This window comes from Protopterus annectens, chromosome 2.part2 (genome assembly GCF_019279795.1).
Source record: "Protopterus annectens isolate FY-2018-M chromosome 2.part2, PAN1.0, whole genome shotgun sequence".
NCBI lineage: Eukaryota > Metazoa > Chordata > Ceratodontiformes > Protopteridae > Protopterus > Protopterus annectens.
Window position 1 is genome coordinate 767687849 of NC_056730.1, and position 27661 is coordinate 767715509.

General features: G+C 37.3%; 1 protein-coding gene across 2 annotated transcripts in view; it reads right to left on the bottom strand.

Moving 5' to 3' along the window:
- LOC122795802 (arrestin domain-containing protein 3-like) overlaps window positions 1–27661 on the bottom strand; it is a 403413-nt gene that overhangs the window by 96853 nt on the left and 278899 nt on the right. Inside the window, exon 4 of one of the 2 annotated variants that reach the window (XM_044064142.1) lies at window positions 16979–17443. The exons of the other annotated variant lie outside the window; for it this stretch is intronic. The gene's annotated coding sequence lies outside the window, so the exon portion shown is untranslated. Of the gene's footprint in view, window positions 1–16978; window positions 17444–27661 lie in introns of those variants that run through there. 2 annotated transcript variants of the gene reach the window in all.

Sequence of the window (27661 nt, forward strand, 5' to 3'; positions counted from 1 at the left end):
CTAATGATATAAGCAATCAATGAAGGCTATTTAGGTAGAAGAAATGCAGCCAACCCGTTTAGCAACAGTTCAGAGTAACTTAATAATCAGTTTATATTATGTTAATTAACAAAACTAGTAGACTACTGGTCAGTTATGAAGAACAAAAATACATAGTAGAATGATACATGCATTTTGTTGGTACCATGTAAAAGCATTACAATGACCTATTTAGAACAGCAGTAAGGTCATGTGATCAGACACGGCCATCCAGAACAATCATCAGATGGACTGTTTGTATTTGAAATTGCATGTGTTCTGAAGTGAATGGGCTTTCCCAAAGCAGAATGTGGACACTACTTTGTACACTGCTGTCATATACTGGCTACAATTAATAGATTTATAGATATTCCAAGGCTATTGAGTCTTATGACTGTTAATGCCCTGACAGTACTCTCCATCAGGTTGTGGCTCTTTCCTCAAAGAGGGCCATATGAGTCAATCCCACAGTAAATGTGTAGCTACCTGTACAGTCATCTAGGTTAGGTTTAAAGGAAGCCACTTAGTTACACCAGTTAAAAAGTGCAGGAGATATAGTGCAGAGGTTTGAGAGGCACTGTGTTAAAAACATGTTCCTCCACCATGTTTTGTTTATATCTTAATGAAGATTTAGGGTCTTGGTTGTGGTACTGGTGGAACCATTGGACTTGCAGATATACAAGTGGTCCAAGTCAAACAGGTCTCTAATGGTGTAGTGATCAAGGCAGAGATCTCCCCTCAAATGTCTATAAGATACTCAGTAATGGCATAGAACTCCTAGTCTCTTCATAGCTCAGAGACTTTAGACCTGTGATTTGTTTTTCAGTTTTGAACCTTTGCAGTGTATATAATTGCTTGATATTTTTAGTGAGCTGCATGTTCAGAAAGGTTAATGACTTTATTGTCAGTCTGGGTAACCCTATTCTTAGTGATACACCATCTAGGCTATTTAACAATGGATATACTTATTGGCATATTTACTACTAAATAAAGACCAAGACTTTTATTTAACCAGGTCTCCATTATGGAGACAAGATGAAGTTCAAGCAACAAGTCTGAAATCACCTTAGTCTGTTACACATGCAGATCACATTCATGTACTGTATCCCTCCACACTACCCTAACTGAATATACCAACTCTGAGATCACACTGCAGTGGGGAAAGGGGCAAATTCACACTGATGACCATGCAATTTTTTTTCCTAGGAAAAAAATTGTTGAATTGGCCGTTCGCAGAACTGGCAGTTCGTTCTTTATAGGTCAATTAAGAGACATTCGCTGCAATGCCTCTTTGATAAGATAATATAGACCTGGGGAGAACCATCCCACAGTAAAAATTATCATCAACAAATGTAACATAATACCTAATGAGTGAAGAGTAAGCATGTGCACCCAATACAAATTGCCGTTCCCAATGTGCCATTACTAGGTTGGCGTATTGGCGCAAGTTGTGCCCATAGCTACACCCAACCTTTGAACAAAAAAAAGATCACAAAAGAGAAAAACATTATTCTCAAGAATTAAATCCAATAAAAATCAAATAAGAAAAATAAAATCCTTGATATACTGACTATGCACACATGAATACATATGTACTGCCTCAACATCTTCTAAATTGGATATGATCGTAAACAAAGTAAACGCATCCATTGTGACCATAACCATAATAATTTCATTTACCCTGAAGTGTACACAAAGTAAAGTTAATAAAACTGAATGTAATTTAAATGTATCAGCAAAACAAATGTCCAAGGTAGTTTTGTGTCTTGGGAACCAGTTCAAATTAAATGACAACAGGTCAGAAAGACTGAGAAATGATAAAATAGCATCCCTTCCAGCCCAATGCAAAAACAAAAATTGTTATTAAGTGCAGACAACAGCAGAGCAGAATTTAGATTATGAAAATTCTGAAAACAATCAAATGGACATTAAAATGAAGCAAATAAATTGTATAGTAAGACAAATTAACTTGAAAATATATTATAAAATAAAGTATAACAATGGCAGATTGCATATTGAGTTATCACATTTGGAAAGCAAATCAAAAAGCATATGCTGTAAGCAATAAATTGATGATAGTTCCTAGAAAAAAACATCATGTAAATATAGTGAGAAATAATGATCTTTGGCAATTCGAGTGTATGCTTATATATTTGTAGAAAATTAAAATGTAAAAGATCATGCATATATACTGTATGTAGTTTTGTATTGGACATTATTGTTTCTTCTATGATTGAGATCATGAATATTGAGACAGCTTTCATTTTCTTGTAACTTTTTATCTAGTTTAGGGACCTATGGAAATGGAACCAATCCCAACAAGCAGTGGGCATAAGTCAGAAAACATTTCTGGACTGGGGACTACACACACACACACACACACACACACACACACACACACACACACACACACACACACACACACACACAAGGTGGTAGAGCATTGTCACTTAACTTACATATTTTTGGTATCTTTGGGATGGAAGAGAAAGAGGGGCCTAATGTGAAAACCCACATAGGCAGAAGAAGGAGATGCAAATTTCACATAAAATGCCCACCAAGTGAAAAAATGAGTACATTACCACTCTAAAAGCTAACCTGCTTCTCATCTAATCTACAAAAACCTGTACCACATTACTACGTGCTATAGTAGACAATAATAGGGGCAGTTTGTGTGGTCACCTGGGTCCCCTGATTCCAGAGAGGCTCATACCCAGCTGCTTCATATACCACCCATCTTTCAAGGCAAACTGAATTGCTTTTAATTTTATGTTACTATTTCCAAGTAAGCAGTCCCTTGAGACAAAGAACAATAAAGGAAAGCTCTGCCCAGTGATAACTGACATCTCATACCACTCCTCCTGGCTGGTGCTGCTTTGCCATGTTAACATTGGCTGGAGAGTGGCAAATAATATTATAAATAGGATTTGGAATGTTTCCATTTCCCTGTTAAACAAATACAAACTATTAAAATTACTGTGGTGTGTTATGGTAAAGACTAGCTTGTTTTTTTTTTTTTTGTTTGTTTGCATAGCCTTACCCTTGACATAACATTTTGGTTGCCTGTTGTCACATGACTCAAGTACCACCCACAATAAACCTTTGAAGTTTCCTCTGGACATCCTCTAAACTTTTAGCAATATTTTGAACATTTCAGACAAAGTTACAGAAACGGGGTGCTACATTACTGCATACCGATATAGCTGAGATTTGGCAATTTAAAATAGAAATCATGATTTCTAAATACAGGTATGTCTCACTTCAAAAATAATATTCTAATGCAGTTGGTGGCAGCTTGATTTAGGGATAACTGTTGACATGTTATAAAGGCTACACATGTATCAAGCATATGTCTTTCAACTGTCCTTGATTTTGCAGAGCATCGCTGTTTTTACCTCATATTTTGCCCTGTCCATCATAAATGTTTTGATTCTGTTAAATCACTAAGTAATACAGTCTGGCAATGCCAGGCACTCAAATTTTCATACTTCGTGTTGACAGAAAATGCATGTTGATGTGAAACATATTGTTCTATTTATTTTTATTTTTTTTTAAATCATCTGGAACATACCTTTGAACAGTACCTCAAAAAGTCCATGTCCCACATACTAATAGTTTATCACACATTCAGTCTCTATTTTGTTTTCTTTAACAAGTATTCATAGCAGGTAATACTGAATCATTAAATAGTCATATTAATTCATCAAAAGAACATTCTGTATGCATTCAGTAATATAGTTTTAACATGTGAACATCTTAGAGAAAGTGGTAAGTTGTTAGTAAATGTGTCATATTTTGCCAATTCTTTTCACATTTTGATAGGTGGTGTACTTTAGTTTAGTAAAGAAAGGTTGGGAACTATACATTAAAGTAATGTCTAAAATTGTATCTGATTTTCTTCCTTTGCCTCTCATCCTTTTTTTTTCTGAAATCTTGAGTTGGACATGGACGAGTTCCAGATTGTTATCCTTTCTCACAAGCCTGGGTGTGGCATTTTGTTTTATGTATCTATAGACACTGCTGCCTGTACAGTCTTCATCTAGTGTGCTTGGCCTAAACATAGGACAGGTGTTGAAATCCTGCACTGATAGGGTACACTCAATGGTCCTGAACCAGGTCTCTGTGACATTGCATATACTGATGCGATGCATTCCAGGGTAAGTAGTGCCTGTAGGGAGTGAAATTTTTGTGTTGAGACTTCTAGTATTGTGCAGCAATATGTTTATGTTATTAGGATTTTGCTTTTTTAAGTCAAAAGGTTTTAAATATTGACATTGTCTAAAAAAATACTTTAGGGGAGTACAAGGTTTTCACCAATATACAAAAGCCTTCTGAAGGTAGATGCAGCCTGTCCCTGAAAAAAACAGTTAGGATGTCTATGATCTCCTTCCAGGCTACTATATACTGGCCCCTCCCCTTAAATGACACCAGAAGCTAAGCAAATTATTAAAGTCAATAACCTTTTGTTCGTATTTTGGCATCATTGCTGGTGATCATACAGTGCTAGGTTAATTTCTACCTTGGTGACATATTCTGAGAGCCCCATCATATCTCTCTTCAAATAGTTCATGCAGGTGTGTCTCAAGTCATTTATTCTATGTGTGCTATGTTGTGTCATACTTGTGGTGCAAAGACTTGAGCGTGTGGGTGATGTAGCAAATCATGAGACCCAACAGGCAACTAACCATGACTCTCTCCTCACTCAATATTGTGAGAGGTGCATCAGTGTGTCTCACTATGGATTTACCTATAACTAGGATGTTGGATTGTGTGGAGGTTTGCCTTATGGGCTTTTGAGTTGAGACACTGAGAGCCTTAGATGCATGTTTCTCAGTTGCTGCCTCAGCTGAGTGTTTATGAGGTTGATTAGGGTTTGCCTCAATTGACTGCTTATGAGGTAGCCGAGGGTATTTATTTCTTATGTTACATTCAGGAGGCCTTTGTGGTTTAGGTAGGTTACTTTGAAGAACACTAGCATACGCAGGTCTACATGTTTGGTATTGTGTGCAATAGTTATAGCATGGTATTGCGAGTTACTGATAGCCTGTTTGCTATTTGTACTGGCTTTATGTGAAAGCTTTGCTTCCGATAACATTATATAACTACATCTCTTACACACTGTGTCAGTTTGTTTAAATAGTAGGTGGTTGTCAGGAAAACATGAAACAATTGCTACATTGTATCAGGATGCCCATTTCAACCAGGCTGGCTACAGAGACAATTAGAAAGTGAAAATACATGGTTCCATCTACATACTAATGTGGGTTGAATACCTGTGAGGTTTGGAACTGATTACTGGAGGTGCTGTCTGGTAGTGGGGATAGTGCTGGTCTTAACAGAGATGAACAAAGCTAGGAATCAGTGATCCTTAGCTCACTAGAAGCAAATAATATCACCAATCCCAAGCTACTTCCTGAGAAGTATTATTAAACCAGATGTTGATGGGTTAAGTACACTTATTATAGTCTTGTCTTGGTAGATAGACTGGATTGAACCTTCAGCAGCTGGACACAAGAGAAAGCCAATCTACACAAAAGCCCTGAAAAGATTCTCACCAAAACTGCAACCAGACCACCCAGTAAGGGCCCAATCAGATGCCAGGAGGTAAGTGATTCCCCTGTACTCTTTCTCTCACCAGAATCAAACCAGTAGCACTAACTCAAGGTTTTGCCCTGCAAGGCAATTTTCAGGCTTTCCAATGACTGATAATCACTAGAAAAGGCCAGGAAATAATGTCCCTCTGCTCCTTCTCTAACCAGGAGGAAAATAGAAGCTCTAATTCAGAGGTCAGTAATGTAGCTAGGGCAGAGTTAGAGGGGCAACTCCCTCAGTCTCAAAGTATTGGGGGTGTGATCAGCCAATCCCCCATTTTCTTCACTGCAATACCGGCTTTAAAAAGCCAACATTGAATTTGCAGTCAAACCTGTAGTAAACTGCTTGCTACATTGCAGAAAGCAGTTTGCTACAGTTTAAAAGAAAAACAATTCTTTTTTAACTAAAACCTGAGTGCTGTAGTGCCCCTTGCAGGCAGGATATAAACTGTAGCAAACTGCTTACTACATTTGAAGCAAGCAATTTGCTGCAGTTTAAAAAGATTTTTTTTTTAATTAAGCAAGAGTGCCATAGTGCTCCATGCAGGTAGGGTATAAAATGAGCAATTCTTTGGTACATTTATAGCAAGCAGTTTGCTATAGTTTAAAAAGAAGATTTTTTTTTTAACTAAAACTTGAGTGCTGTAGTGCTCCTTGCAGGCAGGGTATAAACTATAGCAACTGCGTGCTACATTTGTAGCACAAACAGTTTGCTACCGTTTAAAAGAAGACGTTATTATTTTTTGATAAAATAAGTTGGAGGGATATGGGCAGGGCACCAAAATAGGGCCTGAATAGCTGGGGCAGGAGGATGGTGGGGGGCATGTTATGCATCTGGTCACCTGGTTGGTGTGCCAGTAGAAGGAATGAAGGAGTGTCCTTTTTTTTGCTTTTAATTTGAAGAACTGAGGGGGTGAGGTACTTCTGGTTCAGAGATCTGGCCCACAGCACTGGTTGAACCAGCTACACTACTGCTTGAACTGATTCCTGTGAAGCAGTTCCGAGGCTCTGCAGTTATTGTTAGTCTAGTCCCAGATGTCACAGATTTTAAAAGTAAGATGGGAAAAGGATTAATACTCAAAATATTGCAGTGTGCAATAAGTGAGTGGGATGGTATGAAACAGAAGCTAACTCAAACTTTAATGGTCTAAGGGGATGGCCTTTCCAGTTTGATCAGTGAATGCCTAGTAAAATGAGCAGAAGAAATGGGTCTGGGAAGAACTTTCAAAGTACATCTACAACAGTAGTGGACAAAAGTCCCCAAGTTTAAAGAATAATAGGGATTGGGTGAATGGGTGGGACATAAAACTGATTAAATGGTTAGATAAATATAGTAGTAAAGCTGTACATCCTTGGACACAAAGTGGAGTCCAAATCTCTTGCTTGGTTTTAGCTTGTGCACAGGAGCTTCATCTTGGAAGAGTCTTACAGTAAGACAATAATGTCTGGATGCTCTTTCAATATAAGTCGCAAGGGAAATGAGAGCTGGAAAAAGCCAAATCTCTAGCCAATGATGTTTATCTTTCCAGAACAGCTGAAATCACACCCAGTCTAACTAAGGATAATGACTGCAACCTTTAGATAACTCACACAGCTGGCCAAAAATGGTTTGTTCTAAGTTTGAAAAGTGACTAAAACCATAGCAGTTGTATGCACCAATGCTAATTAATCCAATTAACAACACAAAAACACATGCTCACACAAAAAACAATACAATCTGTAAAATCAATTCAATTAATAACTGAAACTTCAGATTTAGAGAAGAAATAGTAATCACGCAGGAAATGTTCCAGTTAGTATTTGGTGTTTCAGTAGTAATGAAGATTATTAATACTGCTTGTAAAGACTGATCAGCACATCTTCTGCAGGGCCATCTACTCCCGTAACAACTTGTGCCCAGGGTAACTACCCACTTTGTGCCAATTTGCCATGACTCTGGGAGTGCTACTATTGTTTCAAAGCCAAAACAAGATGTTAAGTGCTCACTAGCTTTTGATCTTGCTAAAGTCCATTTTGCTGACATTAAAACTACTAAATATTTTAATGAAGTAAAAAGACAAAAACAAAAAAAACTAGCAATAAAACACCACAGTGGTGCATCAGATAGCATTATTGCATTGCAGCAAGAAGTTCTCCAGTTTGATTCTCAGAAGAGGTGTCTTCTGTATGGAGTCTGCATGTCCTCCCTGTATTTGTGAGTTTTTTCTATGTGCTCGGGTTTTCTCCCACATTTCTGAAGACATGCAGTATGTGGACTGGACACTTTAAATTGACAATGGGTGTGAGCATGTGTGCAAGTGTGTGGTATGGAAGAACAACTGTGGCAGTGCTGGCCACCTGTCATTGTGAACTTTGGCACTAGATTATTGTCACTGTTAAATTAACACTTTGATCCCATGTCCAAAAATGGGAAAAAGGGGTTGTGGGTGGATGAACTTTTAATACTATACACACTATATTTTTGTTATCAGCCTAGATCACCAAGGACTAACATTCTTTATAACCAGTTCCTGCACTGTGTAAGAAACTGTAATAATCAGTCACACAGAGTATTGAATATTAACAATAAATGCAATGGGTTTAACAGCTTGGGTGACAATGTCAAATTGTGTGCCCTGGTGAATGCCCTATTAAAATTTGCACATTATTTACATACTTTCAACAAATTAAACTGCTATCTTATTTGTATTCACCTCCTTCCCCATTCAGAGTGACCTTTGTCCACCCTTACATTGTCTGTTAACAGGCATATAGGTTCATAGGTTCATAAAAGGTTGCTAGGCTATTGGTCTTACAGCCCTTACAAGCCTAGTCATTTTTAACCTGAGTTGCCCCAATTGTCTGTGGTTAGGTGAGTGAAGTTTACAGAGGTAAAGGTCTACGGTACTTAATACTGACTTCATCTGTCCAGGAGGGACATGGGCACTACCCCAGGAGTGAATTTGTGGTCACCCATCTATTGATGTAGGCTGCATTTGAAGAGGGTCAGGGTGGGGCTCTATTTCACATGAATTGAAAACTTGTTCCAGAGAAGTGGCAGTTTCTGGGAGATGTATCAATCTCTCCAGCATGACCTGTTCATATCAGAGGTTAGGTTAAGATCCCTCAAGTGAATGACCCTTGTGCAGTTTAATTTATGCATGTGTAGCATTTCAATCAGGGCCGGGCCAGAGATTTCCCTGTAAGCCAGGCACAGATCACTCCTTAGCAACCTGTAGGAGACAGAATACAGTGATAAGGCTTTCAGTCTTTTCATGCAAGGCTTGTTTTGTATACCCTGTAATTTCTTGGTGAGAAACCTCTGTGAACCCCAGCTGTTGCAGGAGTCTGGTGAGGTACATGCAAAATGGAGCATTGTACTCATTTACTGGTCTTATGAGGCCTGAGTGTAATGGAATTATAATATCCTTAGATCTAGATACAATGCCTTTACTCATAAAATGTGACACATAGAAGGATTTCCTTACTACTGTGGATAGGTGGTAATAAAATTCAGATTGCTATCAGCTTGAGTACTCAGATCACATACCACTGGGTCTACACTTAGGGGATGCTGTCTATAATAATTAGCAGGTATTTCAAATTTCCCAAAGGGAATAATAATGCTTTTTTTGCATTTAGCTTTAATCCATGGTTTTGGCATCCGTCATTTGTCTGTGTTAACCGTGTCTGCAATATATTAATATTGTTGGGAAAGTCAATGATTGCTCCCAATTTGTATTCATCAGTAAACTTGGTCAGCCAAAGACCATCCAAGTTTGCCTGGACTTCTGAGAAATAAATTCTGAACAGTAAGGGGCATAGCACAGAACCCTGTGGTACACCACAGGTCTTTTGCTAGAGGTGAATTCACCCACTTTGTCAGTATGTATCCTGTCATGAGCCAGTTGGCTACACATCTGGTAATGTAGGGATTAATTTCCAATTGGGAGAGTTTCTTTATAATACTTGAGTGGGAGGTTGTGTCAAATACCTTGGCTAGGTCAAGGTAGGTGGTATACATGGTCTTTCCTTTGTCCAGGGACTTGGTGACTTTCTGAAATGTCAGCCATGTTTAACAGGCATAATCAACCTTTAACGAACCCATGCTGGGTTGGTTTCAGATTTGGAGATTATCTATGTCCTTGTTAATACGATCCATAATGATTCTTTCCATGGCCTTGCAGATGAGGCTAGTCAAGCTTATGGGCCTATAATTCCGAGGGTATGTTGATCGTCCTTAAAATTATATCAAAAAGAAAGAACCATCACCATGGCTCAAATAAAACCAAATATTTTAATAAAAAAATAAAACAGAACAACCAAGAATACAAGGTAAATGCTTTCACAGTCCTCAGACTACCTTTTCAGACCTATTAAACAGTGCTACACCTGAACAAATTTAACAGTCAAGGCAACCAATCATCTACTGTGAAATAGAGTTACCTAAGAAAGAGAGAAAGCCCATTATATGCTAAAGAAGACTAATGTTGGAGTGGGCATGCCTTCAGCACTGGTTTAAGAGATACTCTCTCATAAATACATGGGTGTTTATCTGCATTCAAATAGATAATCCACTTCTGTCTCTCATTTCTGTATAATTCTTGAAGTCACCACCTCTTATATTTGGATTAAGTAACTCTATAGCAATGAACTTAAATCTATGTCTCTGTCCCATATCAACGTGTTGTGCTAATGCATTACCTAGATTCTTATTCTTAATATCATTCACGTGCTCTAAAATTCTATCTTTAAAAAGTCTGTTTGTTTTATCTACATATAATACAAAACACTCTACACAAAAAGCAAAATATATAAGATTCTGAGTTGTACAATCAGCATAAAAAGATGTCTCTATTACAAAACCTTGTGTAGGATGCTTAAAAGTGCACCCTGTATAGACAAACCTGCAGGCTTTACATGTCCTTTAGATAAAAGTATCTGAACAGAGGGATAATAGTACATAGTCCTTCTTGGTATTCTTATAGCAAAGCTGTTGCTTAAGGGACATACTGTTTCTAAAACTGAATTGCGGTTTATCACTTACAGTCTTTTTAAGCTTGTCATCTACACATAAAATCGCCAATGTTTCTTTACTGTATCACAAATCGTGTTTATATTATTAGAATAAATTAAAGTTAATCTAGCATCACTGCTAGTAGTATGTGTTGGTCTTGTATCTACAAGATGTCTAGGGGCATTAGAAAAATATAGCTTCCCTGTAGTCTGTCTTCCAAATCTTAGACTTAGTATCTAGGTTTTTCTCATCATAGCTGCTTTTAAGAATTTTTTTCTTTAACTCTAACAGTGCTTGTTCCATATAATCATTACTGTATAACCTCATTATCCTCAGAACTTGTCCCTTCTCTACATTCCTCGGTATATGGCGGGGGTGCATACTTGTCTTATGCAAAATAAATTCTGCTTCTACTTATGCCAAAAAGTGCATAGTCATCCCCTTTGGAAAAAAAATAAAGCACCCACAAACTACCACATAGGTGGTAGTCCCCTAAATACGGAAGGCATAATAAGGGATCTGGGGACCCAAGTAGATAGTAATCTCACCTTTGATAATCACATTGCCAAAGTGGTTAGAAAATCCTTCTATGTGGCCCACCTAATCACAAAAGGGTTCGCATCCAGATCAAAAGAGGTCATTGTGCCCCTCTACTCATCATTCATCAGACCCAACTGCAACAGCTGGAAAGACCACAGAAGTAACTCACCAAGAGGATCAATGGCCTCAAACAGATGCCCTATGCAGCTCGACTGAAGAAATTCCAGTTGAAATTGGTTGCATACCACCTACTCAGAGGTGATCTCTGCCTGACATACAAGGTCATGTCCAACCCAGAATTGATGGACATGCTCCACCTAAAAAAAAACTTATCCCCTCAAGCCACACGTGCTAGGGATCTAAACCTCACCACAACAATAAACAGGACATGCTGGAGGGATAGATTCCTGTCCCAGAGACTTCCCATGCTTTGGAACAAGATCCCAATCTACATTAGGCAGAGCTCCTCGCTAACACTCTTCAAAAGAAACCTTGACTAGTGGATGGGAAACAGAAAGTTTACCTCGGGGATCACTTCAGTGGATCTGCTGGACAGAGGCACAGGGAACTAATCTAAGGTGGCGGCGAAAGCCAACACATTCTGGCTGGGTTTATAAATGCCTTTGGACAGATAGCCTAGTACCCACCTATGAACCTATATGTGGGTCACCCTGCTTCATGGACAAAAACTCTGTTACAATTGTTGTTGTTGTTCATCCCTCATTGTTGACAATGACCAAGGACATCACATCAAGGAGGTTGACAGAGTACAGTGTATCCGGCTGTGGCTGATCAATCTGATGCGGGCTCGGAAAGCTCTGCCACACATCAGGCACAAGTGGTCAGTTCGGCTGGTTGGCAAAGAGTTGGCTGTGGATTTGCACAGCTTATACTTCCTTTGTGTCTCTATAGTCCTGCTTTGCTCATAGGAGGTAGCACCTTTGCTGATGCAGCTTCACCAGACTGGGCGGTCTTGAGCTAGGGTTTCCCAGGAGTCTGGATCAATGTCAAAGCTCTTCAGAGAGACTTTCAGCATGTCCTTGAAGTGCTTTTTCTGCCCATCTTGTGTGTGTTTGCCTCCTGCAAGTTCACCATAAAACAGTCTCTTGGGGAGGCATGTGTCTGGCATATGTACAAGGTGGCCTTCCCACCTGACTTGGGCTCTCCTCAGCAGGGTGCAGGTACTTGGCATTCCAGCTTTAGAGAAGACAACTGTGTCTGCAACCTTGTCCTGCCAGGTAATTTTCAGCATTATTCTTAAGCAGTTCATATGGAAGGGATTCAGTGTTTTGGCATGATGCTCATACACAGTCCATGTCTCACAGGCATACAGTAGTGTGGGCAGTATGACTGTCTTGTACACCTTCAGCTTTGTGGACAGATTGACACCTCTCCTCTCCCACACTGACTCCCGCAGCAGCCCAAATGAGGAGCCTGCCATGGCAATGTATGTGTCTACTTCATTGTCAATGTTCACAAATATGGAGAGTGTCTTGTCAACAGCCTTCAGGATCTCGCCTTCAGCAGTGATAGTTGGTTCTGCATACATCTTCTGCGGTGTAAGCTGATGCAAAATCTCTGTCTTCTTGGTATTAATTGTGAGGTCAAAGCTTCTGCAGGCGGTAGAAAAGCAGTTCATACTCTGATGCATCTTGGCCTCTGTGGCAGCATTGAGTGTGCAGTCATCTGCAAACAGGAAATCCCACATAAAGTCCTCTTCAACCTTGGTCTTGGCCTGTAGCCACCGCAGGTTGAAGAGCCTGGCATCAGTCCTGTATCTAATCTTGAGGCTGGTTTCGTCACTGCAGAAGCCATTTGCCAGCATGGCTGAGAATATCATGCTAAACAGCATGGGTGCCAATACACACCCTTGCTTGACTCCGTTGATGACTGGGAAGGCATCAGAGGAGTCTCCATCATCCAGTACTTGAGCAAGTATGCTGTCATGGAACTGGCGCACCATACTGATGAATTTGCCTGGGCAGCCAAACTTCTTCATGATACGCCATAGCCCCTCATGACTGATGATGTCAAAGGATTTAGTCAGGTCCATGAACATTGTGTAAAGGTCCCTGTTTTGTTCCTGGCACTTCTACTGAACTTGACATGCTGCAAATATCATGCCCACTGTCCCTCGGCCCTCTCTAAAGCCGCACTGACTCTCTGGCAGGTGTCCATCTTCCAAATGTTGAATGAGGCTGTTGAGAAGGACTCTCTCAAGGATTTTCTGGCAATGACCAGGAGAGAGATTCCTCTGTGGTTGTCACAATACTGCCTGTTTCTGTTTCTCTTGTAGAGATGGATGATGGAGGCATCCTTTAGCTCCTGATGGATAACTTTCTGTTGCCATATGGTCTGGAATAGCTCTGTGAGCTTCTGTAACAAGACTGGTCCCCCTGTCTTGTATATTTTGGCTAGAATGGAGCCAAAGCCTAGTGCTTTACTATTGGAGAGAAGTTTAATTACTTCCTTAAACTCTGATTCCTTTGGAGGTTCTGTCAGGGAGGTGTTAATGGTGACCTGCGGCATGCGGTCAATGAATTCAACATTGCTAGAAGAAGGCCTATTCAGGACATTATTGAAGTGCCCATCCCCTCTTTCCAGGATGGCTTTCTTGTTAGTGAGCAGGGTGAACCTGTTGATGCTGAGCAGTGGTGATGTTCCAGAGGACTGTGGCCTGTAGATGGTCTTCAGGGCATCATAGAAACACTTGGAGTAGCATACTTCTGGATCTCATTTGCCTTTCTGCTGAGTAAGGAGTCTTGCATCTCTCTAAGCTTTGCTTGCACCTTGCTTTTGATGGAGTTGTAGGCTGCTTTCTTGGAGATGGATGTAGTGTCTTGCTGGAGGGATCTCAAGGCTTCACACTTCTTATCCAGCAGCTTCTTAATGTCTTCATCATTATCATCAAACCAGTCCTGGTGTTTGCATGTGTTCAGGTCCAAATGAACGAGAGAGTGTTGTAAACCACATCCCTAAAGGCTGCCCAGTCCTCTTCTGAACCATTGGTGCCAAAGCTGAGTTGGTCCAGCTTACTGTCGAGGTCCTCACTGAGGTTCTGGCACACAGAGTACTGTTCTAACTTGCTGACATTCAGGTGTGTATTGGTCTTTTTCCCCTGTGGGCACCACCTAGGCTGAATGTGCATGTTGAGTTTTGAGATGATGAGTTTGTGGTCTGTCCAACAGTGTGCGCCACACATGGCCTTAGTCACTCTAACATATTGCCGCTTCCTTCTCCTTACTATGGCATAATCAATGAGAAGCCAGTGCTTGCTGCATGGATGCATCCAGGGCATCTTGTCATGGCTGGGAAGATGGAAGACTTTATTTGTGATCAACAGGTCATGAGCTGCGCAGGTCTACAGACGTAGATGACCATTGCTGTTGCTTTTGCCAACTCCATTCCTCCCAATGGCACCCAACCATGTCTGGTAGTCTGCACCAGCTCTGGCATTGAAGTCACCTAAGATGACAGGCTTATCTGCCTTGGGCACAGATGCTATGATGGACTCCACGTCTTCATAAAATTTGTCTTTAATTTCCTCTGGATTTGTCATGGTGGGGGCACATACACTGATGAAGGCGGTGTAGTGCTTTCCTTTGAGGGGGAGCCGCAGAGACATGAGTCTGTCATCGAATCCTTTTGGGAGGCTGGCTAATTTGCTGACCAGATTAGATCTGATGGTGAAACCCACTCCTGCTTCATGATGTTCATCACTGCTGTGGCCACGCCAGAAAAAAGTATAATCGGGTTTAACTTCTGTCAGTTGGCTTTCATCTGCGAACCTGGTCTCACTGAGGGCTGCTATCTGGATTTTGTACCTGACGAGTTCTCTTGCGACAAGTGCTGTCCGTCTCTCAGATCTATCTGTTTTGGAGATATCCATGAGCGTGTGCACATTCCATGTGCCAATGGTGAATGAAGTCACCAATGGTTTGTCCTTTGTGATTCAACCACATAGTTGGGATTCCTGCCTGTCACGGCAAACAGGCCAGGGATAGGATAAAGCAGGCTATGTTTAGGGCACCTTTTCTAGCCCTTTCCTCAGATCATATAGGTGAGCAGTGCGATCCTAAATAGGGCTGCTCAGACACCCAGGGGGGCTGCCAAAATCAACTGCTGCTTTGGTCCAGTAGAGAGCAACCCATTACTCTGGGCCACCTGTGTATGAGGTTATGGCTACAGCTTCCAGTATATCCGCACCTGCACGTCATCATTCGCCCATCGCCACAGAACTTGGGGGGTGATGTATTGACTTGCACGTGAATTGGATTATAGTGAGAGAGTTGCACAGATTGTCAGACTCACTCTCTCATCCCAGCCTATCTTGATCCAGTGGGAGGACATAGCCAAGATGACTGGAGATGGGTTGGGATGCAGTTTATGGCTAATAATGTCCTAATGTGTCTCACTGTGCCTTATTTGTGCTCCACATCATTTTTCTGAGTCCGCTTTCTTGCCAGTTGAATCAGTCTGATGATTTCCTTTGCACAGTCTACCAGATCCAGTCTTCACATGCATAAGTACACAAGCCCTGACTTGCTGAGAGTTGCAAACCCATTGGCTACCCTCACTTGATTTTGCTGGCCAGTTGACCTGTTGCCCGGGGTGTGGCTGCTGTTGCATGCAGACACCTACGAGGAGCCACAGGTGAGAGCTGAGTGTCAGGTGAGGACCAAGGTAGATGAACTGCTCTGAAGAGCATAACATGTTCACCCATCAGAGGTACTACCACTCCCTGGCACCCCATACACCCCTCTGTTACAATTACATCATGTAAGACAAACATACAAAAAGAGTACTAATAAACAAAGTTGCCCATGTGGGGATAGATCTAGTAGGCCTTATTGCTTTATGACAGCTATTGGAGGACAAGTGCAACATAATTATTTTAAGCAGTGAATTGCACTGTAGTTGGCCAAGCTTATAGAAGCATGCCTCTGATCACACAATTATGACAATACCATCATCACTGTATGTGCAGTATCAGGGAGAATGGAGGAAACCAAGTAGTAAGTGCAGTCTCACACTGAAGCTACTCTCTCCTGGAAAAAATGTGATATCCCTAATAAGTTGTCTCTTTCTCTCTCTTTCCCTCTCTTCTAGATGTGAGTCTTGGCATAGAGTATACACTAAATCTTTGGGTCACGGGTGTGAAAAGGACTCCAGAATGCATATTAATGATTGGACTGCCACTGTGAGACAAGTATTAAAAATAAAAAATAAAAATAAATCCTTTAGCATAAAGTGTTGAAGAATTCCCATAGCAAAAACAACTATAGGTCACAAGATATCAATAATGAAATAGGTAGCACAAGAGAGTAAGAGAGAAGGAAAAGCAAGCAAATTAAAAGAAAATCACTATTTAGAAAGTGTTTAACATGTATAACTGAGTTATTACAGCATTAATTCAGAGTTAGTTTTCATCAATCTTCAAGAATCTTTCCTTTTTATAGTACTAATGCTGTGATTCAATTAGCAGAATGATGTTGTAAAATGTTATAAAATAGTAGTGATGCATTTCAGGACAGCAGAGTGAAGGGATAACAATGTAGCTGAAGTAATACAGCATCAGGTAAGGAGTTCTGTGAATATCAGAATTAATGTAGACGACACATAACATATTAATTAAACAGGTATAATTAACATCTTAAGGATTTATTAATTCAAGGAGATGAATGAAACACTATTCTGTAACATGTCATAGCGAGAAGTTATAGTCAAATATAAGATATAGGAATATCACAGTTTACTATAATTTTTGCAACTCTTATTTGGTAAACTGTCTAATGGGAGACCGATGTATACTAAAATGGTCTTGAACATTTGATAGCTGTTAATCAATGATACCCAATAGTGAAAAGTAGAAACTAAACATAAACAATTAAAATGTTTCAGATGATTTTACTATAAATGTCATTTCATACTTTGTTAATGTAGAAGCAATATACAGCAACATGGTCTTGATTTGATAAGCACTAATTCTGTTGATACCTCACAGTGAAAAGGTATAGACAGCTGTATGTGAGATGAATATTTATTTTATTTTACATGTCTGCAGTTAGCATTTGTGCACTATGCAAATTATAAGCCACATGCAACAACATGTTCTTGATTATTAGAGAAGTGTTTCTCTCTCATATCCAAAATGAGTAGAAAAGGCTAAATGTAAGCAAGAATGAGTGTAAAATTATTGCTAACTTATCATCCTCATCCTTTGAATTAGACAGTAAACTGAGGTCCCATTTGCTTGACATGGTTGTAGCACAAGTTGATGTAAGAGATCTGACAACACCTATCAAAAAGAGAAGGGATCCTTTATTTATACAAAGAAAACAACATTTACAGCAGATTATTTGCATAATAACAACATTTACAAAATGTTTACAAAACAGTTACATATTTACAAAATACAATTTTGCATATCTTTCTTTTACTTATTACACACTCACATATTTTTTATCAAATTTCTATCCTTACTAGTCCTCTACTCCTTTTTTCCATAATGAACATCTAATTTTATTCAATAATACTGCCAAAATCCATTTTCAGTTAAAAACCAAAATAAGCCCACATAGTGTCGCACAATCCAACAATGACCAGAATGCCATGGTATAATCCCAACGAATATTTTATTAATATAACATAAAATAAAAAGACTAGAGTTTAGCACTTACATCCCTATGAAAACTGTGACTTCTTCAAAACCAAGAATTTTATTTTATATTATATTAATAAAGTATTCTTTGTGAAGATACTGTGATTTTCTGGTCATTGTTAGATCGTTCAACACTATGTGGGCTTATTTTGGTTATTGGTGTGTCTTGCTGCATGGATACACACTTCTTTTTTCTGGTTACATTTTCCATTAAACATAATTTCATTTATCCTTTCATTCCATATGATCCATGTAACATAAAATATTTAATCAATTCTTTTAACATATATTTTACTTCTATTTTTATAATACCCGTGTTTAATCATGACCATATTTATCTTATCCAGTTGTTCAATCTCTTCAAAAAAATTCTCTTTATACAACTTTTCCCATAAATGTATCCTTCTTTTACATCTGAAAAAACACAGGTTCGGTAGGCTCCTCTTCACTATAATATAAACATATTATTTTACCTTTCCTTTTATATGGTGTATTCCTTTTCATTAATAAGTTATCTATTACCAGTCTCCACAAAAAAAATCTTGGCATTCTACTTTTTTATTATACCATTTATTTCTTACTTTCCTAGCTTTAATTTCTTCTTCTTCTTACTTTTCCCATGGTTTAACAAAATAATATTATATTATTATATTATTGTACCATAGTTTTCTCTCCTTTTTGTTTCATCAATTTATATTTTCCACATTAATATTTTTCTTGATAACATTTCATGTCTTCATTTTTATATATTTTTTCTCGTTTACTTCTTTTGATCTAGTAACAACCACACACCAACGATAGGATGTTCAGGACGACCCCAATGAGTGCACTATTTCCTCAAAATAAATAGATTTATTGCGGACACACAATAAAACAAAAAACAAGATACAAGTGGAAAAATGTTAAGCGCTTTCACTCACTATGTGAGCTTCATCAGAACACTGTTATACACTGTAAATTCAATTAAATATACAAGTTTGGCGCCAAACAAAACTCATCTATGACGTGTACTTAAAGGTACAGAATATGTCACATAATATTCGTGCTTTTTCCTTTTAAAAAAACATTTGTATAACACTCCTTTAAAAATGTATATATATTTATAAAATCTATATTGTGTATTAAAGAGCTTATCAAGTAAAAAGTGTTGTATATAAAAACTTGTGAAATAACATTTAAAAAGAAATGTGTAAAAACACATGAATTATATATGAAAAACACTATAAATTATATATAAAAAATATATATAAAAAATTGTGATTAAATAAAACTACATATGACAATGACACTGGTCTGTAGACTGTGGCTCATATTCTTGAACCTAAATAAACACTTGTCAAATACTACTGCTAAATATGCTATTTTTCTCATTAAATCCAACTTTATCAAATAAACTTTTTTTCTAAATGGTAATCTATATGTTTTTCAAAAAAAGAAAATTCCTTTTAACTCTTCTGTTATCTTTTCCCATTGCATTTTATGTACAATCTTATTACCAAATTGCACACCTAAGACAAATATTTCATTCATTATAAATTGCATTCCTCCTATCTTAACCATATCTCCTAATCTTTTACTTTTCTCTTTGTGTAAAGCCATTCCTTTTGCTTCTAAATGTTCATTTAAATAACACATTGCTTCTTTTATCCACATCTTGTTTTTTGCAATGACTATAATATCATCTGCATAAGTTAACAAGAATGGGATTCTTAATCCTTCAGACATTACATACTCTGCTTTTTTTCATTTTATAATTTCTTTTACACACAATTACATTAATAGTTAAGGCAAAGAGTATGCAACTTATTGGACATCCCTGTCTCATATGCTTCTCATTTGTACCTCCTTTCTTAGCCAAAAATTTATGAAAATGTTTATTTCTAAAAGCAGACATATATACTTTCATAATTTCCTCACTTATATTGTATTCTTTCATAATTGCCAATAAGCGTCCATGTCCTATTGTATCAAATGCCTTATTAAGATCACCTATCATACGTTTAGCTTCTTCTCTTCTATAATATCATCCACAATCTGCGTTATTATTATTATTATTAATAATTCTTGACATCCCTTCCCTTTTATAATGTAAATACAGTGTTCTATAACACTTTTCATCTCTGTTGCAAATCTTTTCTGTAATATTTTCATAAAATCATATAATCATTGTTGTTCAGTATTGACAGTCTCCAGCTTTTCCATAATATTTTTTTTCTTCTTTCTTCCAGATAAATGTGTCTACTGCATAATTCTTTATAGGTAAAACCTTTATTTAGCCATTCATTCAAAATCTTTAATAAATATTCTTTTTGCCACACCACTTGGTTCTTATACATTTCATATCCTATTCCATCTAGCCCTGCAGCCATATTTATATTCACTTGTCCTATTACTTTAGCTAACTCATATGAACAAATCTCCTTTTCAAATTCTTAATTTTCTTGTTCTGAAACTTTTTTATTTTCTTATTTTTAATTAATTCTTTTCTTCTTTACCCTTGTAATAATTGAATTATTGTTTCCCCTTTTACAACTTCCCAATTTATATTTTCCTCATCAATTATTTTAGAACCATCCTACATTCCTTCTTTCTTATCTCTTTCTTTATCTTCTTTCTCTAACCTTTTTTCAATTTCCATTTCAAAAAGTTTCTTCTCTTTTCTTTTACTTTCATTGTTTTCAGTCTTACAGTCCACCTGTAAATGCCAAATTTTGTTACATTTATAATATTTTAGTTCATATTTTTTGTCATGACCTAGCTCCCCACAAATTTAACATTTTTATAACAGTTATTTATCAAATGTCATTTTTCTCTAAAAAGAAGCATGTTTTGGGTTGTTCCCAATAGTTTACGACACCCTTATTTCCTGCAACATTCATCATACTTGGAATATGTATAAGTTTGTCCTTTTCTATCTTTAACACAATATTACAGTCCCATCCAACCAGTCCATAAACAATTTTTATCGCAGACATTTGCAATGTCCAATACTTCTTTGCATAAGCATTTCAAATGTCCTTTAAAGTTCTCTTTATACTTCAATTCAAATTTGTACATGGATCTTCTTTTTTAATTTCCCTGTTAAATGCATTTATTACATATTAGTTTCAGGGGTTACCATCCTTATTTTTCATGTCTCTTTGTTTATAAGAATAAAAGCTCTTACCTCTTTGGCTTTTACACTCAAATGTGCCATTAAGTTATCCAAAACTTCATACCTATCCCATTCTTGTTCTTCTTTATTTTGAATTCTCACCACATACTTACACTTCACATTCTCTTCTGCTTTATATTTTTCCCCCCTGTTATTCTTCTAGATCCTTTGTTCACCTTTTTTGCATAAAAATCCTTTCTCCTTCACCATCATCTTTCATGATTGATTCTGTTTCTTTGTTTCATATTTTATGCATAATGTCACCCATGAAACAGGTCATTCATTTTCTGGATCATTCTGCATCAACATTTCTTTTAATACATTCATTTCACAATCTTCCTGACTGGAGGGTTGCAATAACACAAGACTCGCTCATTGACTCTACTCTTTAGGCTTTAGCAAACAGGTTTTGCTGAAAAATAACTTCCGAATTCTCCATAACTTTGTTGAAAGTCTCCACAACACTGGTGTTCACCTTTGTGCCTTCCACCATCCTCTCCACATCATGCTCTGTCTTCCCAGCCACCACTGTGTTAAGAGTTGGATGTGCTTGTTCTCTCTCTCTCTCTCTCTCTCTCTCTCTCTCATTATCTCCAGGTTTTTAAGTAGGGAAAGTTTCCAAATGCCCTGGCCAGATTTCTTCTAGTAGTCATACCATCTTGGGTCTCCTCTGAAATTAGGCCATTAACCTAGTGGGACTAATCTGGTCAACAAAGGATAAATAAAAAAAATCAAACCTATTTTGCCTGACATGAAATATATTCCACTAACCTAAAGTACTCCCTAATTCTCTCACATACACAAACATGCACACACTTTATTTTTTTAATTTTACACTTGCTAAGCAGCAAAAGCACTGTTCAGTGAGCGTAAAATAATGGTGGCCATTAGCATTGTTTATGTCTGAGCTCCATGGCAGCTTTATATGCTGTCGTGTAGTGGGGGACTCATTTTTCAGGAGGCATTACCTGCACATTAACACCCTGTTAGTGAATGTTAGTGGTCCAATCAAAGTGCTATTCTCTCAGTGAGAAGGACAGAGCTGTTATTTCACATTCGCTACCAATGCTTTTGCTGTTTTGTGTATGTAAAATTAAAACAAAAATTATAGAAAAGTGTGTGTGCATGAGAGTGTGTGTGTGCGTGTGTGTGTGTGTGTGTGTGTGTGTATGTGTGTGTTGGTATGAGTATGTGTTTCTGTCTGCATGTGTGAGTGTATGGGTGCTTGCATGCATAAAAGTGGAAGTATATGTGTGTGTGTGTGTGTGTGTGTGTGTGTGTGTGTGTGTGTGTGTGTGTGTGTGTGTGTGTGTGTGTGTGTGTGTGTGTATATGTGTATGTGTGTGTTGGTATGAGTATGTGTTTCTGTCTGCATGTGTGAGTGTATGGGTGCTTGCATGCATAAAAGTGGAAATATATGTGTGTGTGTGTGTGTGTGTGTGTGTGTGTGTGTGTGTGTGTGTGTGTGTGTGTGTGTGTGAGAGAGACTGAACAATGGATGCAAAAATTAAGAGACATGCATACCTCTCAACTACTTAACTCAAGAAATCTGGATAAAGCCTAAAATGGGTGCAAAGACTGAAAAATAGGGTCAGATTTTAAATATTGTTCTTATAAAATAGAAAGTTGCTGTTACAGGATTTGTGTTAACATGCATTTTCTGAATGAAATTAAGTCCTTACAATGCACATGTCCCTTATTTTGACTCAGATTTTAGCTCTGCCTCCATTAATCCCTCCTAAAACCAGTCACTATTTGAGAAAAGGTGGTGAATTACATTTAATAAACATTCACAATAAATGGAGTTATAAAACTTTTTTATTTCAGAAAATGTATATTAATTTACATTCTTATATTCTGTCAGTGTTTCAGATTAACAGCTCTAATATTTTAAAAGTGTACCTGATTACTTTTGGATTTGTCCCTGATTAGTTGACAGCTGTGATAAAGTCTGAAACTCAAATGTATCATCTACAAAATTTTATTTTCTGTTTCTCATCCCTCTGGCTATGCCTACCATAAATAATTTAAATAGAACTGACCTCATGCTAACTTTATAGCATGTTACATATTCGTTGTCTCTTCACAGATAACCCACTGTCTAATTATCATCTCATCCCTCCTAACTGCAGAGAATTGTACATTGTTTTTAAAGCTCTTCATTTCCATTAAATTCTCCATACCTCCTAAATTAGAAATTTTAAGGGATCATTATCAGAAGTATTACCAAAATACAGAAAGGCCAGGTCATCAGTATTGCCTGCATTCAGTTTCACTTTTAGTCATATTTTGTCAGATTAGTCTGGCATGATCTCATTGTCATGACTGTACTGATGCTCATCTTCTAAACAGCTGGATAATGTGAAGTTTACTGGCCTTGCCTGATTTCAATAAGTTCTCATTATTTGTCAAAAGTGGTATTAGATTAACTAACTTGTAGCTTTCTGGTTTGTAGCTCCTTTTATACAGGTGAGGTGGTATCATTTCCTGTCATCCATGGTATGTTCCCCATTTCCTGCAATTGGTTGCACAAGTTAATAAAGATTTACAAGTGTTTTCCCCTACTGTTATTGCCATCTCTTTCATGTATTGTAAGTTATTTAAGTCTCAGCTATATGGGGAATAAAATATAATTCAAAGAAGATAAAGCAGCAGAATTATCAAATGAAGGGGCAAGAGGTATAGAAGAAGGGGGCAAGAGAGAATTGGTTTTAGCTTTATCCACTTCCTTCATATACTGATTTAAAAATATTATTTTGCTGGTCAGGATTCTTAACAATTGCAGCAAACTCAGACTCCATTTAGGAGCTCACTCTTTGAAGAGTAATTGTTACAGGCTATAATCTATACTATAGAGCAGTTTTGAGCTATATAACCCCGTTTGGTTTTATTTTTACTTGTTTACTATTTATATGCTTCTTTTCCTTTTATACATTCTATTTTACTAGGAAGGATAAATAGGCAAAGTGTCCCAAATAAATGTGAAGAGGGAGAAGAAAGAAATTTTGTTAAGATTAAACCATTTTAGAGAATATCAATTATGAGGAGATAATCAGTGGTTAAGACATAAAATAGTCAAGCTGTTTTCACAGCTGATCTATGTATAATATTATAATAAATAATACAGTTGTGTTATGTAGATATGTACAGGAGAGAAAGAAAAAAATATATATTTTTAAATGTGAACAATACAAATAGGCATTTTTATCTTAAATACTACTGGTTTACTTTAAATTACAGTTTGAAGCCACTATGTTATCCAACAATAGAAACAATCAGGCAATAAATATTTCACATGATTGGTTGAATAGTAGGGAGGACATGAAAGAAACAGGGATAAAGAAGTAAAAATGAGGACAATAGATCTATGTGTATATGCTGCTTGATTTTAGGTCATTGCTTAAAATGTAGGCTAAAGAACTAAGAGAACAGAATATTGTTAAGGTTTGATTCTGATGGGATGATACAGCATGCACAAAGAATGATAGAAATGGTATACTTGGATGGTAGACTATATATATGTATAGGTAGATAGATAATACAGATAAATAGATTGCCTTTATTGAAATGTAATATACAAGAACAAATATATTAACTTGATAAAACAAATAACTGTTTACACAAGTTGCCATATTATTTCTTGGTATATACACTACTAAATGTTATCAAACAGCTACATACAGATCACATAACATAGATTAGTATTTTTGTATTAATGAGTTAAATATTTATCCTGCAATTATAATCCGTGGTTATTTTGTTTGTTTACATCTTAACAACAGGCATTTTCTTATGACACTCTACAGTCACAGTATTTAGAAATACTGTAAATGGAGACCAAATCTCAGGTTTAAGTTACTTTTAATAATTTTCTAGGCTATTGTGAATAAGCTGCAGAGAATAAAGAACTGAGACTTGAGTATACATCCAGGAATTGGAGCATTAAGCAACACCAAAAGTTTAGTTAATATGATTTCATCATACCACATTTCTTGCATTAAACATTTGATTAAAAAGAAAAAGAAATGGCAGAGCTTAATCATAAACCATATACTGCCAATCTGCTTTGGTTAAGGATTTATACTTCTAACAACCCACACCTTCTATTTTGGATATATTTTCAAGTCTAAGCAGACTGATAAATGAGCAATGTAAACACTTTCTAAAGAATAATCTCCAAAATAAGAAGTATATACTTTTTAAGAGTGTTAAAATACTTTTCTATCTTAGTTAAAGTTAAGCCACTCATTTGAAGGGTATAATCCCAATTGTTACCTTTGATACTAAATTTATAGTTTTAATTATTTTATTTATTTTGGATAAATGCACTCTCTCTGACTTACTATTTGCTTTGTTATGATTTTTTTTAAATATTTGTTAGACAAGAAGTGATATATTTTGCTAACGCTGAGTTAAGCACTTTAGTCTCTCTTAACATTTTGAGTTAAGCACTTTAGTCCTTCTATTAACATTTGTTTCCAAAAACACCAAATCCTTGTTTTTAAAGCTAAGCATATTTTGAAGTTCAGACTATCCATACATTCTGAAATAAATGCTACAGGGAATACAATGAAACACCATGCATTTATCTCCATGTATTTATAGATAATATTTCTAAATGTTTTATTATGCCATTTAGCTAAGTAGAATATGGGCTACTTCAGTTGAGTGAAAACCCTTTTTTTCAAACTCTTATTTGTCGAACCCTAACTGCCAAAAGCTTGCTCCATCGACCGGCAGCTTTAACAAATGTTTACCTAGGGGGAAAAAAAAACGCTTCATCATTATTAGGAATTTGCTTTTTTACCCACTTTAAGTGTGATCACAGACTTGGTATATTTAGTTAGGGGGTTTTAAATTTTGTGACATTTTTGGCATTTGTTAGGCTGGCCAAGCATTTTTTCCCCAGGAAAAAAATTTGCTAAAATGGCCATTCAATGAAGCAAGCTTTTGGCAATTAGGGTTGACAAATAGGTGTTTGGAAAAAAGGGTTTTCGCTCAAATGATATAGACCCATAGAATATGAGTGATTATCAATATTTTTTTAAATAAATAAATATTTATTTAACGCATGCTTCATATAATTATTCAGGATTTTCATATGTTGTATAGTAATAATTTCTTATTTAATCAAATGGTTCCATGCAATTTTCTCCAACTGGCTGAATAATCAGAATTTGACTATAAATGATACCATTTTAATAAATGAGATTACTGCATGTTTCTAGATCAAGAAATCCTGTTTCACCATCATTCCATTCTCTTACATGATGTCTCAAAGGTTTATTGGGGTGCCTTAAAAACTTCAAGCAAATGTTGTTAAATTGCTTAATATGTTCTTTAGAAGGAAATAAAGAAGTTGTCTGTGTAATGTAAGCATTTTGGGTAAAATTATCATTTTACTTAAAGATTAGCCTCTCCTATAGAAATAATAGCTTATCCAATTTTTAATTATTTAATGATGTGTAAATTATGTATAATTTATTGTTTATATTTCTTTACAATTGCGTGAAAGAGTAACTCCTATTTAATCTCTTTAATATCTCATTTAAATTTGCTTGTCATTTCCATCAAATAATTTAACTCTTGCTAATTAATAAAGTGTTAGTTTACATACAGACCTCCAATACTCACAAAGAGACACAAACTACGCCACAGCAGACACACCAAGCCAGCACACACCCAAACAACCACCACCTTCACCAAGACCACAATGCCAGACACTCACACATAGTCAGAAACTCAACCCCAGCACACTGCCTTTAAGGAGCACGTCACCACAGAGCGCCCAGTCTGCGCTACTGGCAGGTCACACACTAGACTGGTAAGCACCAGACTGCAGTCAAGATCACACAGTAAGACTAAGGTCTGCTCAAATCCACCACAGGCAGGTCAGTTAGCAGGGTCACCTCAGCAGTAAGTACAGACATTGTCATGCTCATGCTTTATGCAGCTGACCTGAATGACCTGGATCCTTCACTACATGAACCAGACAGAAAGATGCTTCACTGATTAAGTGCGGCAGGCATCCCACTCTTGATAATTATCCACCTGACCCAGAGAATGCCTAGACATGACAAGCATAAGATGATAAGGATGTCAGATTATATTATTGGTTGGTGGAAAAGTATCATTCAACGGTCTGTCTTGTTCAAATACGTGGGCCCACTGAAGCGACTTAAGAACCTAAGGCTGCAATAATTGCGCTTGCACCTGTCACCCCTCCTTCCGGCCTGGAAAAAGGCAAACACCAAATCCTAAAGTGCCAAACCTCCAAAAAAAAAACCTAACCCAACCAAAGAAAAAACGAAAAAAAAATGGCAAACTCACTACGCCGTCAGAGTCCTCAATCTCAAGATCTCAAATTCCTAGGGCCCTTTTCAAGGACATCACAAGCCGTGCTGTTCATCATGCCAATCTCTCTCAAGGCCAGACTCACTCCCCAGCACTTCAGGGGCCCCCCATATTCATAGTCCAACCCAAACATGTCCAACAAAAGTGGAACAACTGGTCCATCAGAGACCATCCAGGTGCAACATGCTCCACACACATCTGCACGATGCATTGGACAGCATGTTACAGGCCACCACCTCCAAAGGCATAACTCCTCAGCAGCCTTCCCTGAAACACACACCCCTCAGGTAAAGGCCAACCACATGGCCTTCCAGGAACAACACATTACCGTAGTATAAAAATAATAC